The following is a 16,130-nucleotide window of genomic DNA, read 5'->3' on the forward strand; positions in this document are numbered from 1 at the left end:
TCTGCTCCCTGGCTAGGGTAGGTGAGCAGGAAGAGTCATAGAGTTCTCTCAGTCCTTAACTAATGTCTGTAAGCACAGGCAGTTACAATACTCCTTTGTCCCCCTGCCTAGTGAGTTCAAGCAGTCATGTCATGTTCCTGTTCTTAGACTAAAGCTGCTGCCCAGGCACAGATAAGATACTATCCTGCTGCATTGCTGAAGCCCATAGGCAGCTGCAGCCAGGACATATTCCCATTTCCTTTCTGAACTTGGAGAACATGCTTCACCCCCATCACTTTCAAGAAACCTTGCTAAAGCCAGTGGTACACAAAATCCATGTAGGAAACATCACTTACTTACCTGGACCTACTGGCCAAGAGGGTTGGAATTCAGAACTACATAGGACTATAATACTGAAAAGATAGTTCTTGACAGGCCACTATCCTGAGGGCATTGCACAGAGAACAGACTGAAATGCTACCCAGTTTTCCTCTAAAAAAGGCCTACATACCTAGCATACAGCTTCAACCTGAGGGATAGGTTTCAAGTTTCCCACATATCTAGATGCTAAGGAGGTATTCCCTGGAAATGTAAGTAAGGAGGCACCATCTTGGCCTCACTGCAGGTCAACAAGACTTCTAGAAAAGAGCTTATACACTTCTCTCAGCCCCAAATTCTGAAACTGTTGTCCTGGGACACTTCCAGACCTTTTGGTCTAGGAACTAACAGGGATTATGATTGAAATTCCACAGTACTGGACATATTTACATACTTTAGAAGTTGCTGCTTCAGGGTCTGTCTTACAATCTATCTGAAACTATGTGGTAAATGAGATTCCTTCCCTTGTATCAGAGACAGATCTTGACACACTCTAGACATATCAAGAATAAATTTGGCAGTTTAGAAAGTCACAAAGATTTGAGAGTAACCAAAGCTAGGGCAAGGTTGAACAAGAAGGATCATGATCTAAACAAAGTCACTCTTCCAAGAATGAGAGAGAGAGCTGTTTCACCTGAAACATAAAAAACAAAACAGGGACACCTGAGTGGCTCTGCAGTTGAGCGTCTGCCGTTGGCTCAGGACGTGATCCTGAGGTCATGGGATCGAGTCCCACATTGGGCTCCCTACAGGGAGCCTGCTTCTCCCTTTGCCTGTGTCTCTACCTCTATCTTTATGTATCCCATGAATAAATAAATGAAATCCTAACACACACACACACACACACACACACACAAAAGAAAAAAACAGAGTCAACAAAATGAGGAAACAATTATGTTCCAAAAGAAAACATAAGGCAAAACCTCAGAAAAAGACCTTAATGATATGGAGATAAGTACTCTACCTGATAAGAAATTCCAAGTAATATCATAAGGATGCTTACTGAACTCTGAAAAATGAATGAAGACATCAAAAACATCAGTAAAGAAATATAAAATCTAAGAAAGTGTCAAAAAGAAGTCACAGAGCTGAAGAATACAATAACTGGAGTGAAAAAAATGCATGAGGAGGGCGTCAAATAAGAGGAGTTCAATGGCTGACTGAATGAAGTAGATTAATAAATCAGCAAACTGGTAGATGAACTAATAGAAGTCACCCAGATACAGCAACAAAAATGGAGAAAGCATTTTTTAAATGAAGATTAAAACAACAAAAATTACATTAATAAGTAAATAAATGAATAAATGATTAAAATGAAGATAACTTAAAGGACCTCTAGGGCAACATCAAGTGGAATGACATTCACATTATAGGGCTTCCAGAGGGAGAAGAGACAGATAAAGGAGCAAAAAAATTATTTGAAGAAATAATGGCTGAAAGCTTCTTTAACCTAGAGATGGAAACAGATATCCAGGTCCAGAAAGCCCAGAGATTTTGACATAAGATGAACCTAAAGAGAGCCACACCTAGACACATTATAATTAAAGTGTTAGAAGTTAAAGATAAAGAATCTTAAAAGTAGCAAGAGAAAAACAACTTATTACATACAATAGAAACCCCATGACTATTAGCAGATTTATGCACAGAAATTTTGCAAACCAGAATAAAATGGCATGGCATATTCAAAGTGTTGAAAGAAAAATGTCTGAGAATACACTACACAGCTAAATTATTATTCAGATTCGAATGAGAGATAAAGATTTTTCCAGACAAGTAAAAGCTAAAGGAGTTTATCACTACTAAACTGGCCTTACAAAAAATATAAGAAATGGCACAAATTAATAAGAAAACATAGAAAAGTAAAAATGTCATTGAAAAAAACCAATATATAGTAAAAGTAGATAATCACTTTTAAAGCTACTAAGATGATTAAAAGACAAAAGTAATAGTATTAGCTAAGACTACAATAATTAGTTAAGGGATACAAAAAAAAAAAATATATATATATATATATATATATATATATATGTAAAAAAAAAAAAAAGCATCCAAAACATAAAACATGGGGGGTAATGAAAGTGTAGTGTTTTGAAAGGTAAATGGAATTGCTATCAAATTAAAATAGAGTGCTATATACATACAATAAAAAATTTAACCAAAGCAAATACTTATAGTAAATACACAAAAGAAAATGAGAAAGGAATCTAAATATAATACTAAAGAAAGTCATCAAACTATAAGAGAAAAGAGAAAGAGAAGAAGAAATGATCAGAGAAGAACTATAAGAAAACAGCCCAGAAAACAAACAACAAAGTGGTAATAAATACATACTTATCAATAATTGATTTAAATGGAAATGGAATAAATTCTTCAATCAAAAGACATAGAATGGCTAAATAGATTAAAAAAAAAAAAAAACTGGCTGGTTCAGCTGTTGAGCATCTGCCTTCAGCTCAGGGCATGATCCCGGAGTCCCAGGAGCAAGTCCTGCATCAGGCTCCCTGCATGGAGCCTGGTTCTCCCTCTGCCTGCGTCTCTGCTTCTCTCTCTCTCTCTCTCTCTCTCTCTCGGCCTCTCATGAATAAATAAATTCTTTAAAAAAAATAAAAAGACAATGGAAAAGATCAATGAAACTAAGAACTGGTTATTAGAAAAGATAAGCAAAATCAACAAACCTGTAGCTAAATTCACCAAGACAAAAAGAGAGTGCTCAAATAAATAAATTGAAATAAAACAGAAGTTACAACTGATACCACAGAAATACAAAGGATTGTAAGAGACTACTATGAGCAATCAGATGCCAACAAATAGACACCCTAGAAAAAAATGAATAAATTCTTAGGAATTTACAACCTTCTAAGACTGAATCATGAAGAAATATGCAATCTGAATAAACTGATTACACAAAAAAAAAAAAAAAAAAAATGAATAAACTGATTACAAGTAAGGACATTGAATCAGTATCCAAAACCTCTCAGCAAAAAGAAGTACAGGACCATAAAGCTTCCCTAATTAGTACTACCAAACATTCAAAGAAGATTTAATATCTATCCTTCTCAAACTTGTCCAAAAAACTGAAGAGAAAAGAAAGCTTCCAGACTGCCATTATGAGGCCAGCACTAGCCTGATATGAAAACCACAGAAGAATACCACAAAGGAAGAAAGTTACCTCCAATATTCCTGATAAACATAGATGTAAAAATCCTCACCAAAATATTAGTAAGTGATTTCAATAATACATAAAGAAGATTATACATAATTATTAGGTGGAATGCAAGGACGATTCAACATCTGCAAATTAATCATACTGATAAAACACATTAACAAAATGAAATGTAAAAATATATGATCATCTAAATAGATGCAGAAAAAGCATTTGAAAAATTCAATATACACTTATGATAAAAGAGAAAAAAACTCTCAACAAAGTGGGTATAGAGGAAACATAAACATAATAACGGTCATTTATGACAAATCCACAGCTAACATCATACTCAAAGGTGAAAAGCTGAAATATACAAAATCCGTTGCACTTGTATACATTAATGAACTATCAGAAAGAGAAATCAAGAAAATAATTCTATGTACAATTGTATCACAAAGAATAAAAGACCTTAGAATAAATTTAACAAAGGAAGGAAAAGACCTGTGTGCTAGAAACTATAAGACACTAATGAAAATGAAGATGACACAAATAAATAGAAAGATAGCCCATGCTGAGTTAGAAGAGTTAATACTGTTAAAATATCCATACTACCCAAAGCAATCTACAGATTCAATGCAATCCCCATCAAAATTCCAATGACATTTTTCACCGAAGTAGGATAAATAACTAAAATTAGTATGGGACCACCAAAGACCCCAAACAGCCATAGTAATCTTGAGAAGGGAAAAAAAAAGCCAGAAATATCATGATCCTGATTTCAAAGTATATTATAAAGCTATAGTAACAAAACAGTGTGGCACTGGCATAAAAACAGATACATAGATCAATAGAACAGAAATAACAGCATATATTGTCATCCAATTGATGACAAAGGAGGCAATACACATTAGAAAAGGGATAGTCTCTTCAATCAGGGATGTTGGAAAACCTGGACAGCTACATGCAAAAGAATGAAACTGGATAAATATCTTACACTACATACAAAACTTAAACAAATGGGATCACATGAAACTGTACTTCTGTACTGTGAAGGAAATTGTCAACAAAATGAAAAGGCAATCTACTAAATGGAAGAAGATATTTGTAAATCATATACCCAGGGACACCTGGATGGCTCAGTGGTTGAGCATCTGCTTTGGGCTCAGGTCATGAACCCAGGGTTCTGGGATCTAATCCTGCATCAGGCTCCTGGCAGGGAGCCTGGTTCTCCCTCTGCCTGTGTCTCTGTCTCTCTCTCTCTGTGTCTCTCATGAATAAATAAATAAAATTATTTAAAAAATAAACATAATATATCCAATAGGGGTTAATATCTAAAACTTAAATAACTCCTACAACTCAATAACAATAAAAAAAAATCTGATTAAAAAATGGACAGAGGATCAGACTAGACATTTTTCCAAAGAATACATACAAATGGGTAACAGACACATGAAAAGAGGCTCAACACTACTCATCATCAGGAAATGTATACCATATCACCTTACACCTGTCACAGTGGCTCTTATCAAAAAGGTAAGAAATAAGTGTTGGCAAGAATGTGGAGAAAAGGGAACACTGTGTGCCCTTTTTGGGGATATAAATTGGTATATTCTATGCACACTACGGAAACTATATGGTGTTTTCTCAAGAAATTTAAATAGAGCTACTTTCTGATCCAGTAATTCCACTACTGGGTACCTATCTGAAAAATACAAAAGCACTGATTCAAAAGATATAGGTACCTCTATGTTCATTGCAACACTATTTATAACAGCCAAGATACAGAAACAACCCAAGTGTCCACTGATAAACAAATAAAGAAGGTGTGATATATATGATATATATGGGGGAAGTGCGTGAAGGAGATTAAGAAGAACAATGGGAATGTAAGGCACAGCACAGGAAATATAGTCAATAATATTGTAATAACTCTATGGTGACACATGGTAACTATTTTTATTGTGGTAACCATTTTGCAATGTGTAGAGATGTTGAATCATTATGTTATGGACCTGACACTAATATACTGTATGTCAATAATACCTCAATAAGTTAAAAAAAAAGAATCAGTAAAATATCCCGTATTTGGCATAATTGTATCTTGGGCCCTATATGTCTCTATAGCCAACTCACAGCCTTTGTGTACAAGACATATTTGTTAGTGAATGAATGGAAAGGAGAAATAGTATTTCTGTATCTTTTCTCATACTTATCTTTTCACTCAACTTGATTTATGATCTTATTTGCCTTGTCTCTCAAAATTTCATGTTGCATGGTGCTGGACCTACAGATATGATGACTTCTTATCCTAAGGTAAAGTGTGTATGAGGTCATCATTGGTAAATAATTTCAATCATGGAATATTTTTAAAAGACTTCTATAAAGACTGGTTTCTGGTAACTATAAAGAAAAAAGAAAGGAAGAAAGAAAAGGAGATAAAGATGAGGGAGAGAGAAGGGAAGGGGAGGAGAGGAAAGGGGAAGAGAATGGGAGGGGAAGGGAGGAGACAGGAAGAAAGGGGAGAGAGGGAAGGGGAAATGAAAGGAAGGGAAGGAGAAGAAAGAAGAAAGAAGAAAGAAAAGAAAGAAAGAAAGAAAGAAAGAAAGAAAGAAAGAAAGAAAGAAAGAAAAGAAAAAAGAAAAAAGAAAAAAGAAAGAAAAGAAAGAAAGAAAGAAAGAAAGGAAAGAAAAGAAAAGAAAAGAAGGAAGGACAAAGAAAGGAGAGAGGAATGGAAGGAAGAAAAAAGAAAACAAAAAAAGGAGAAAGGAAAAGGAAGGAAGAAAAAATGGACATGAAAAAAACAACTTTAATGGAAGTTAACAGAATTTCCTGGCTCCCCACAAGCTATCCATTTGGTCTGTTGAACTATACCCAGTTCATCAGAATAACTTTATATTAGCATTTGAGTCATAGGATGCATATGCTCTGTCATTCCTTATGACAACCACAGTGACATGACTTCCTATTCTGTTATCTCAATGTATGAAAGACCATGAAATTGGTGGTAAAACAATGACAATGTCCTATTTGGATATTAGACCCATGAACCTTGCAGTGGGCTCTCCTAGGTTTCCAAAAATTTGACATGTAAGTCTATCTTACACAACACTTTTAAGTTGTGCAATAATTTCACATATATCTTATTTAACCTGTTCAACTTCTTTGTTAGCATTTTATGCTAGAATCTAGCAGGCCCTGAAACTCATCAGAGAATGAGGAAGAAGCAAATCTCCTTAATCTGTGATGTTCAAAAGTCCACCTTGCATACATTGTTTTTTTTGTTTTTTTTTTTTTTCTTCATTCTGTCATTCTCTCTCGTTTCTCTCCGTCCATCTACACATTTACTGAGTTTCTTCTATGAGCCTGGTCCTGCAATAAGCACTGCTCTTTCTAATGCTGAGCATCTCTGGGCAGTGTCTCCTGATTTCCTGAAACTACGTCCTCGGCATCACAGCACTCTTTTGGCTCAATAGCCCCAAACACTTTAATGTAAAGGAATAAGACTAAATAGCATGACAAATATTTATTGGCTAAGCTTTATCCCCATTGAATTTTATTTCTGTATCTCATCGCATCTTCTAGGTGGGCTGCAAATGGGAGAGAAAGCAGAGGCAGACTGGCTACATTATTCCCTCTAATGATTGTCTAATACTAATATTCAACACCTATTGTGAAAGAAAGATGGTTGATTATGCTGAATGTCATAATTTTTTTCAGAATGGGTATGTCACCTAGAGTAGTTAGAGAACACTGTAGTCCTCATTATGGTGGTGTGAACACAGGATCTTTTACAAATATTACTTCATGAATGTTGCCCCTCATATATTAGCCACTTAAGTGGCTTTCCATCAATTATTTCTAATTATATGTCCTTCCTTCCAATTAATAGAAGCTGACAATGATGTAGTCTTGTAACATGGAGTTTTATTGTCCTAGCATTTTTCACTCTTCGTTTTCACTTTTTCAATGAAAGTTTTCCATCTTTCCAATAATTAATCCTGTGTTAACAAGAATAGACCTCCAGAAAAAAATAATGAACCAGTGGAAAGGCTAGGTGCAAGGAGGACAGGAATCCTTTAGATTGCAAGGAACAGACAGTAAGTTTAAGTCTTTACTGGAAAGATACCGGGGTTCTCAAGATTGTGGAGAGAGTGGAGAAAAACATTGGAAAATAGTCAGAAAAAGACAGCAACAGGAGGCTGTGATGTGGGAGGCTCAGTCATCAACACTTGGTTGGAATGGCCAGATCTCAACAAAGGGGCTTCCATTAACCTGCTGCCTCTTTGATCTTTAAGTCATTGTTTTGGGGCATTCCATTAGCTGATCCTCAACCAAGGGCTAGTGCCCTGGCTAACAGTAATGGATAGCAGGGAGGTTTCCAGTTCTAGAGTGAGAGGAAGAGCATTGCCTCCAACCTAATGGAGTAAGGGGTGGAAATGGTGACCATCCCTAAAAGAGGGAAAAAAAAAAAAAGGTGAATGCTAACAAAAAGGACTATTTAGTAGAACTTATTAAAACATGAATAATGTGAAGTGATAGTACACATAATTTATAACAAGCAACTAAAAGATACAGGTAGGAACCTGTGGAAGGTAGCAGAGATAAGAGGTTGCTAAGAGATAACAGAAGTCCAATTGCTAAGAGTCTCAGAGCTGGAGAGAACTGAAGAGAGCCTGCCATGCACGGTAGTAATTTTGTCGATGATTAGTTTGATGTTTGGGATGAAATAATTCAATGTTGCCATTAGATTATTTCAAAACATTGCTTAAGTCCAGTTTTGTGGCATTCTTTTTTGATATTTGTTTGTATTTTCCCACTCTATCAGGTTCTGCATGATGGAATGAACTCCCAGGGCCTCTCCTCACTTATTTGGTGCTGCTAATGCATCTGCAGTCTTCCTTCTTGAGTCTTCAAGAACTCCTTTAAAGCAGCAACTAAAGAAGATCTGTTGCTGGTAGTTAATAAAGTTCTGAGAGGATACATACATAAAATGTTTGGGTTTACACACAAACGCAAAATTTAATCATTTTGATTAATTGACCATTTAGTAACTAGATATTAAACTATTACTTAAAATAAAACTCATAATTTCCAACTGCTATATTGTAATTGTAATTCCATTTATTTTATGGGAGCATTAAAAATGTTACCTCTTTTACAAACTTTTCTTTATTCCCTTAAATTGATATAATGTCTTCTTTTCCAACTTCTCATTTTTTTCCTAGTCTTTGTGTGTTTGCATTCAAGAAATATGTCTTATTTTGGTTTGTATATTTGTGTCTCTTTCTTTCTATGTGGCCTGTGAGCAACTTTTCAGAACCCTGCCTATCACCTCTCTAAACTAGAAAACAATGTCTAATACATGGACATTGTTTAGAAATTCATCAAAATCCATGGTGTCTAAGCATCAACCACCTACTAAAATGGCTAACAAATACTGGGCATTCATGGAAAATTAGCAAAGATTCAGCAGTTGAAATTAAAAGAGTAATTTCTACTATTAAGAAAATTATTTTGGCCTCTTAAATGACCAAAAGCATTTGACATACTCTAAAAAAAAAAAAAAAAAATGGAGAAGTAGCAAACAGTCCTCTCCTACTCTGTTTTAGGGCATGTAAATTGTTACAACCACTTTGGAGGCAGATTTATCAAAATTTAATGCAATTATAAATATGTCTCTCCCTTCATCAGCAATTCCACTTCTAGGAATTCATTCTATAGAAATTCTGGTATCAGTGCACAAAGATAAAAATATAAGGAGATTCACTAAGACATTGTTGGTGATGCCAAAAACTGGAAACAACCCAAACGTCCAGAAATAAAGTAATGGCTCAATGAATGTGACATATTCTCATAATAAATAAGATGCAGCTTTTAAAATAAATCGAATAGATCTCCATGTACTGATTTGGCAGGATGGCCAAAATATATTATAAAGTAAAAACACCACACCAACAGTATATATAACTCTATTAAATCTATCTATATGGATGAATGTGTAAAGGAAATATTCTGTAGACATATACAGAAAACTGAAACATAAACTGTCCTTGAGTTAAATATTAATTGGTCATATTTCTTTATTTACACATTTGTATTTTGCTAATCTTTTCAAATATATAATATTACCCTTATAATCAGAAAAAATTTAAAGACAAAAAATCATAGATTTTCTATTTGCACATGTAAAGTTACACACGTACAAAATTTAAAAAGCTTACATGTAAAGTGGAAAAATCAAATTGCAAGACAATGGGCACAGTGTGCTTCCAATTTAGTTAAAATAGGCTTATTTAGAAAAAAAGATTAGCAAGTTATAATAAAAACATAATAATTATTGCTGAAGGGATTTTGATGTTTATACTTTCCTGTATTTTAAAAAATTTCTATGACAGAGCTGTGCTGTTTTTATTACTGGGGAAGCAAACAATAGCACACCCGTTTATTAAAAAAATAGCTATTATTATGCATATTTTAGAAAGAGTTTGATTCTAATTTATTGTAATGATCTCATTGAAATTTTAGGGAAAATTTGAAGAAATCAACATACTTTTTAAATATCTTCTCATCAAATATTTATTTTAATCTATTCACAATATATCCAAAACTCTTTACATAAAACAAATCTCAATATAAGTATCAAATAATGAAGGTTAGCACACACGAATTTAGATTGCTGGTGTATGCTCAAGAAAACTGAAAATTATACTCAGCAATTTTACAAAGAAGTGCTTCTCATTTTTTTAATGGGGAAATGGAAGAGTAAGAAGGAAAGCGTATTGAAGATGATGGTGAAATGAATAAAGATGTTAGAAAATAAGTGTGTATATTCTATGCATATATAATGCACAAATACATAGCAATAACTATGTACCAATATTGTCCTAAGCACATTAAAATATTGAATTATCTCCTAACAATCCTAGGAGCAGCAATCACTAGAATCCCTGTCCTTTATAGATGAGGACACTGAGGCACAGATACATCCAGAAATTTCTCAAGATCAGGATATCCACTAAACACAAAGAAGTGTTAGTCAAGGAATTGGGTAAAATTGGCTACTGCAGAGCTCCTCAAGTAACCTTGATGCTTCAGGCTACACAGGATCTACGCTGTGGGGTCCCTTAGGTCACCCACCTCATCCTTTTCAGTCCCACACTATGAGTTTAACTGGCAGATGCGAAGCTTTCAAATTTGTAAAAATTCTAAGATTCAACCACCTTGAGGCATAATCCTAGCATATCTTCCTTTATTTAATGCAGCATAAACATGGACTATCAAAGTGGATTAATATTTTAAAGCAGGAGAGAAAGGTTCTTGTCTCATGAGGACAAGAATGAATCTCACGGACAAAGGAGAGCGAGTGACATGATAGAGTTTTATTTGAAAAGCTCTCAGGAGTGAGAGGGGTCGTGACAGGTTGCCTACATGGGCCTCCATTGACAGTCCTTTATGTGGGACTGAGCAGGGAGCTCATGGCCTTAAGTTCTTGTGACTTCTTGGTTTGAGTAAGGACGAGGGATAACATTTTTTATGGCCTATTTCTTCTTTGGAGTCTGGTTGTTCTTTGTGGCCACAGTGTGACTGACATAGAAAGCCCCACTTCTGATGCCCAGGGCAGGGTGGTCTGGTTTGTTCCCTTACCTCTGGTTTGTTATACCTCAACATTTCTGGGATTTTTGGTGAGCCTGATTACATAGCATAGCCCCCTGTGTGAGCCTCGTCACAGAGTCCACTACCTACCTCTCCCCACCTAGCCCCACTTGTCTCTTACTCAATTTCAAGCCCTGTTATTAATGGTCTGCACCCAAACCTGCCATGATCAGGAGACCAATATATATATATATATATATATTTGTCCCTTTGTTCCTTTCTTTTCTAAATTATTGCACTGTGTCTTCCTCAATGTTTTTTTAGCACTACAATTTTTTTTGAGTTAGTCATTAGCTTGGGTAAGCCATTAAAACATTCATTAATACAATTTTCTTCTCATACACATTAAAGGTTTTGAAACAATATGTACAACATTTGAAGATGGAAAGACAAAAGAAATGATTTTCTAATGATAACATTTTTGTGACTATGGAATGTTTCTGTAGAAAATGGTCTTCCCACTGCTCCATAACACCTGCCACGCAAACAAATCTTGATCATATTCTCCAGGAAATCTCACTGATTTATTTATTTATTTATTTTATTCCTAGCAGAGCTACAACATATTTGTTAAAAAAAAAAAAAAAAAAAAAGTCTTTTGATGCAGGGGAAAAACTGTTGCTAATTTCTATTTATATGCAGGGACATCAATATGAACTTGTAGACTGAGACTGTATCTGCTTCTTCTTTCTCTCTGGAACCCCTACTTATCTATTCCTTCATCCCCAATCTCTGCAAAACACACATATTTTATAAACAGACTGTAGACTAAAACTACCTGATTTGAAATCTACTTTCCTCTCATCTTGGCTCTAGTATTAGGCAAGTTCTTTAACTTCTTTGTGTCTTCACTCTCAAAACTATAAAAAGGGAATAATAATAATAATAATCATATCAAAGGTGTTTGTGAAGCTTGAATAACTTAATGTAGATAAAGTACTTGGAAAAGGTCCTGACACATTAGAGGCATATTGTGATTGGTCATCGTCATCATAAAGATTGAATCAAGTATCTTGTAGGTTACTGCAGTTCTATAGGACACTGATTGTTAATCATATATTTTGTTATAAAATTAATACATGTTCATTACTGAAAATGTCAGGAGATGCATAGAAACATAAAAAACAGGGCACCCCTGGTGGCCCAGCGGTTTGGCACCACCTTCAGCCGGGGGTGTGATCCTGGAGACCCAGGATCAAATCCCATGTCGGGCTCCCTGCATGGAGCCTGCTTCTCCCTCTGCCTGGGTCTCTGCTTCTCTCTCTCTTTCTCTCTCTCTCTCTGTCATGAATAAATAAATAAAATCTTTAAAGAAAAAGTAACATAAAAAACATAAAATTTCCCCTCTATTTCATAGACATCTAATGTCTCACTTTTTATATGTACATATTATATATGTTATATCCAAACATAAAAATGCATTTATTTTTTCTGATTATCAATCAATATAACTCAAAAAAGGCTTGGTTCAAGATTATGGACTGACTTCCAGCATCTACTTCCTTTCTTCGCATACCTTCCTATCTCCAAATTTCTTAATAGGGAAAAATATTTTTTAGATAATGTATTAATTAATTCATTTTAGAGAAAGAGCGAGTGGAGGTAGAGGGGGTAGGAGGAAAGGGAGAGAGAGAATCCCAAACTGACTTTTCACTGAGCTCAGAGCCTGATGTGACTGAATCTTATGACCCTGAGATCATGACTTGAGCTGAAATTGGGTTGGATGCTCAATAGACTGAGCCATTCAGGTGCCCGTGGAAAAATATTTTTTAAAAAAAGTCTAAAAAAACAAGCAATGATCCCAACCCTATTATTATGAGCTATTAATAGACATAATTAGACATAATTAGATGTAAAAAGGGTTATAGAGAAAGAGAGAAACCACAGCCCTCTAGATAGCATATACAGGAAAACTATTGAGAAGGAGGAAATATACCCAGAGAAACTAAATATGTGGAATCAACAAATACACCAGAGAAGATAGGTTCTGTACTAAAAAAATCAATCCTGTCTTTCCAGTCCTAATGCCATTATTAACAACCAAATAGCAGGCCACCCAGACATTTGACCCTAAGATCTGTATGGACATGTGAGTGAGAGAAAAGCTTAGGTAACCTATTTCATTATAAGTCTAGAGACAAATAGAAGAAAGTTCTGTGATGGAAGGAAGAAATACTTGAAGTCCTCCAAAATCAACGGACAGTCATTTCAAAATCTGGGGGACTGTAACTCTGGGAGATAGTATGGAGGTTCCTCAAGAAGTTAAAAATAGACTAACCTAGGACCCAGCAATTGCACTACTAGGTATTATCCCAAAGATACAAATGTAATGATCCGAAAGGGCATATGTACCCCTAGGTACTTATGATTTAAAACTAAAAACCCCAGGACTAATTAAAGTTAAGTTAAAACAGAAGAACAATGGGCAGCCCCGGTGGCTCAGCGGTTTAGTACCACCTTCCGCCCGGGGTGTGACCCTGAAGACCCGGGCTGGAGCCTGCTTCTCCCTCTGCCTGTGCCTCTGCCTCTCTCAGTGTGTCTGTCGTGAATAAATAAATAAAATCTTTAAAAAAAAAAAAAAAACAGAAGAATAAAATAAAAGCATTTACATCAAGAATGCAATAAGATTATCTCTTTCCAAATATATATCTCTGAAATAATTATTTAGGACCCACTGCAGCAAAGTGAAATAATATATAAAAAAGGGAAACGTGTAAAGCTCAAGAAGCAAAACACAGAAGTCTAATAAAGCACCAAATGATTTCAACATTTACAACAAAAGATATCATGAATAACCTGTCTCTATCACAGATTAGGTAAATATATTGGACATAAATAAAAACTTAATAAACTTACTATATAAAAAGTTTCTTAAAGTAACAAAAGACAACCCAATAGATGTATTTTTAAACAGTTAATACAGCAATTAGGAAGAAATGCATATGACTATAAATTAGTGAATATATGTTAAAACTCAATAGTAACTGGGCAATGCAAACAAAAACATTATTTCATATTATTCCATGAAAATGGAAAAATCATACATGTGAGAGCATCCAAGGTGGATGAAAAACAATATGGTGGGAGCAAAACTACTTAATATTCTCAAAGATATCCACCAATATTCAAAATACACATGTCCCGGGGCAGCTGGGTGGCTCAGCGGTTTAGTGAGCCGCGGGTGACCCCGGGGTCCTGGGATCGAGCCCCACGTCGGGCTTCCTGCAGGGAGCCTGCTTCTCCCTCTGCCTTTGTCTCTGCCTCTCTCTCTCTCTGTGTCTCTCATGAATAAATAAATAAAATATTAAAAATAATTAAAACACATGTCCCTCAATCCAGGAACTACAGTTCTATGTGTTCACCCTGAGATATACATGTATATACGAGGATATTAAGTTCTGCACTAATTTCAATAACCAGGTATTGGATGCCACCTAAGCATCTAAAAAGCTAAATTTAAGTATTTAACAAGTTAAATTCATGATATTTCATTATTACAATAGAAGGATTCACATAAATTAGATCTGTATGTACTAAAATAGAAATATCTTAAAAATGTCATGGAGTGAATAAAAGGAATTTGGAACCAAATATCTACTTTACATCATGTAAAACAAACAAACAAACAAAAACTTATAGTTTTAAATGTATACTTAGATATGATCAACTAGTGATTCAGATCAATTTCTTGCAACAGGAAATAGTAGTAAGATTTGCATAAGCAATATAAGGAATTTTATTCTAATTGAGAGAAATGCAGATAGAAACCATTCAGTATTAGGACAATATTAGCAAGAATTCAGCACTTTTTAGGTTGTTGGGGTTTTTTGTTTTGTTTTTTGTTTTTTTTTTTTTCTCTTATGTGGATCTTGTCATCCATTGTGCTTCCAAGACAGGCTGCTGCTGCCTCGATTCCCCCCAAGCACCTCAACAGAACTCTAGACAGGAAATAGGGAAAGATAACAAATAGGTGAAGGGGAGTATGCCCCTGGATGTGTCCTACTTTAAGAAGTTTCCCAAAGCCCAACCAACATATTGATTTCTGCTCCATTTTATTAACCAGAGGACATAACACCTCTGTCTGCAAAGAAGCTGAAGGAAATATTTTTTTCTCTATCTTGAGAGATTGAAAAATGGATAGATAACCTGCAGTCTCTCCAGGTTTTAAATTGTATATAAGAAAACAAGTAGAAAATAAAGGGCTGGGCAGTCCTAACAATTAACATCAGTTGCATGTGGGAAAATACTGGGGTTAGAAGTCAGGAGGACAATGGTAAGTGTCAAGACATCAAGAAAAAGTACTTTGTTTTTACTCTGCATTTTGTCGCTGAAAAACTTTGCAACAAGAATTGATTTTTATATTGCTAGTACAAAACAAATAAAAATAAACAATTACTCATATCGTAGACATTTTGAAGGCTACAGAAAAAATCGATAAAGGTAATTAAAATCACCCAAAACTCCACTGCATTTCGATAGTTGTATGTATAAACTTAACATTGTAAACATGTGCACACACAGATAATGTATATGTTGGATTGGATTCGTTAAAAATAAATACAGAAATGGCATAGGCTTTAGAAAGAACATGATACACAAAGGTTCTTGATAGCAGGTAAGAAATTGCCTTCCTTGGCAATTTTTCTTAATTAAAAAAAAAACACTCTCTATTTTCAACTCTTTTTAAAGATATAGAGATGTATCATTCAAGTCTTGAAAAAATAATAATCATTATGTTACTTTAAGCAATTTTGCTTTGAAAGATGTGTTGGTTTGGTAATTTCATATATAATTCCTCACTTGTGTAAATAGGTAAATAATTTTAGTTAATAAATAATATGTGATTACCTTAAATATTCGATTAAGTGAAATCTCATGCTATCAGATGCATGTCACTTTTTTTTTTAAGATTTTATTTATTTATTCATGAGAGACACACACACAAAGAGAGGCAGAGACACAGGCAGAGGGAGAA

The 16,130-nt window shown here is 34.7% G+C and overlaps 1 long non-coding RNA gene across 9 annotated transcripts in view; it reads right to left on the reverse strand.

The window, feature by feature from the left end:
• Positions 1–16,130, reverse strand: part of LOC112649315 (uncharacterized) — a 265,636-nt gene that overhangs the window by 109,201 nt on the left and 140,305 nt on the right. The window contains exon 5 of one of the 9 annotated variants that reach the window (XR_003129542.1): positions 14,961–15,093. The exons of the other annotated variants lie outside the window; for them this stretch is intronic. This is a non-coding gene — a long non-coding RNA (uncharacterized LOC112649315). Of the gene's footprint in view, positions 1–14,960; positions 15,094–16,130 lie in introns of those variants that run through there. 9 annotated transcript variants of the gene reach the window in all.

This window comes from Canis lupus, chromosome 19 (genome assembly GCF_003254725.2).
Source record: "Canis lupus dingo isolate Sandy chromosome 19, ASM325472v2, whole genome shotgun sequence".
NCBI lineage: Eukaryota > Metazoa > Chordata > Mammalia > Carnivora > Canidae > Canis > Canis lupus.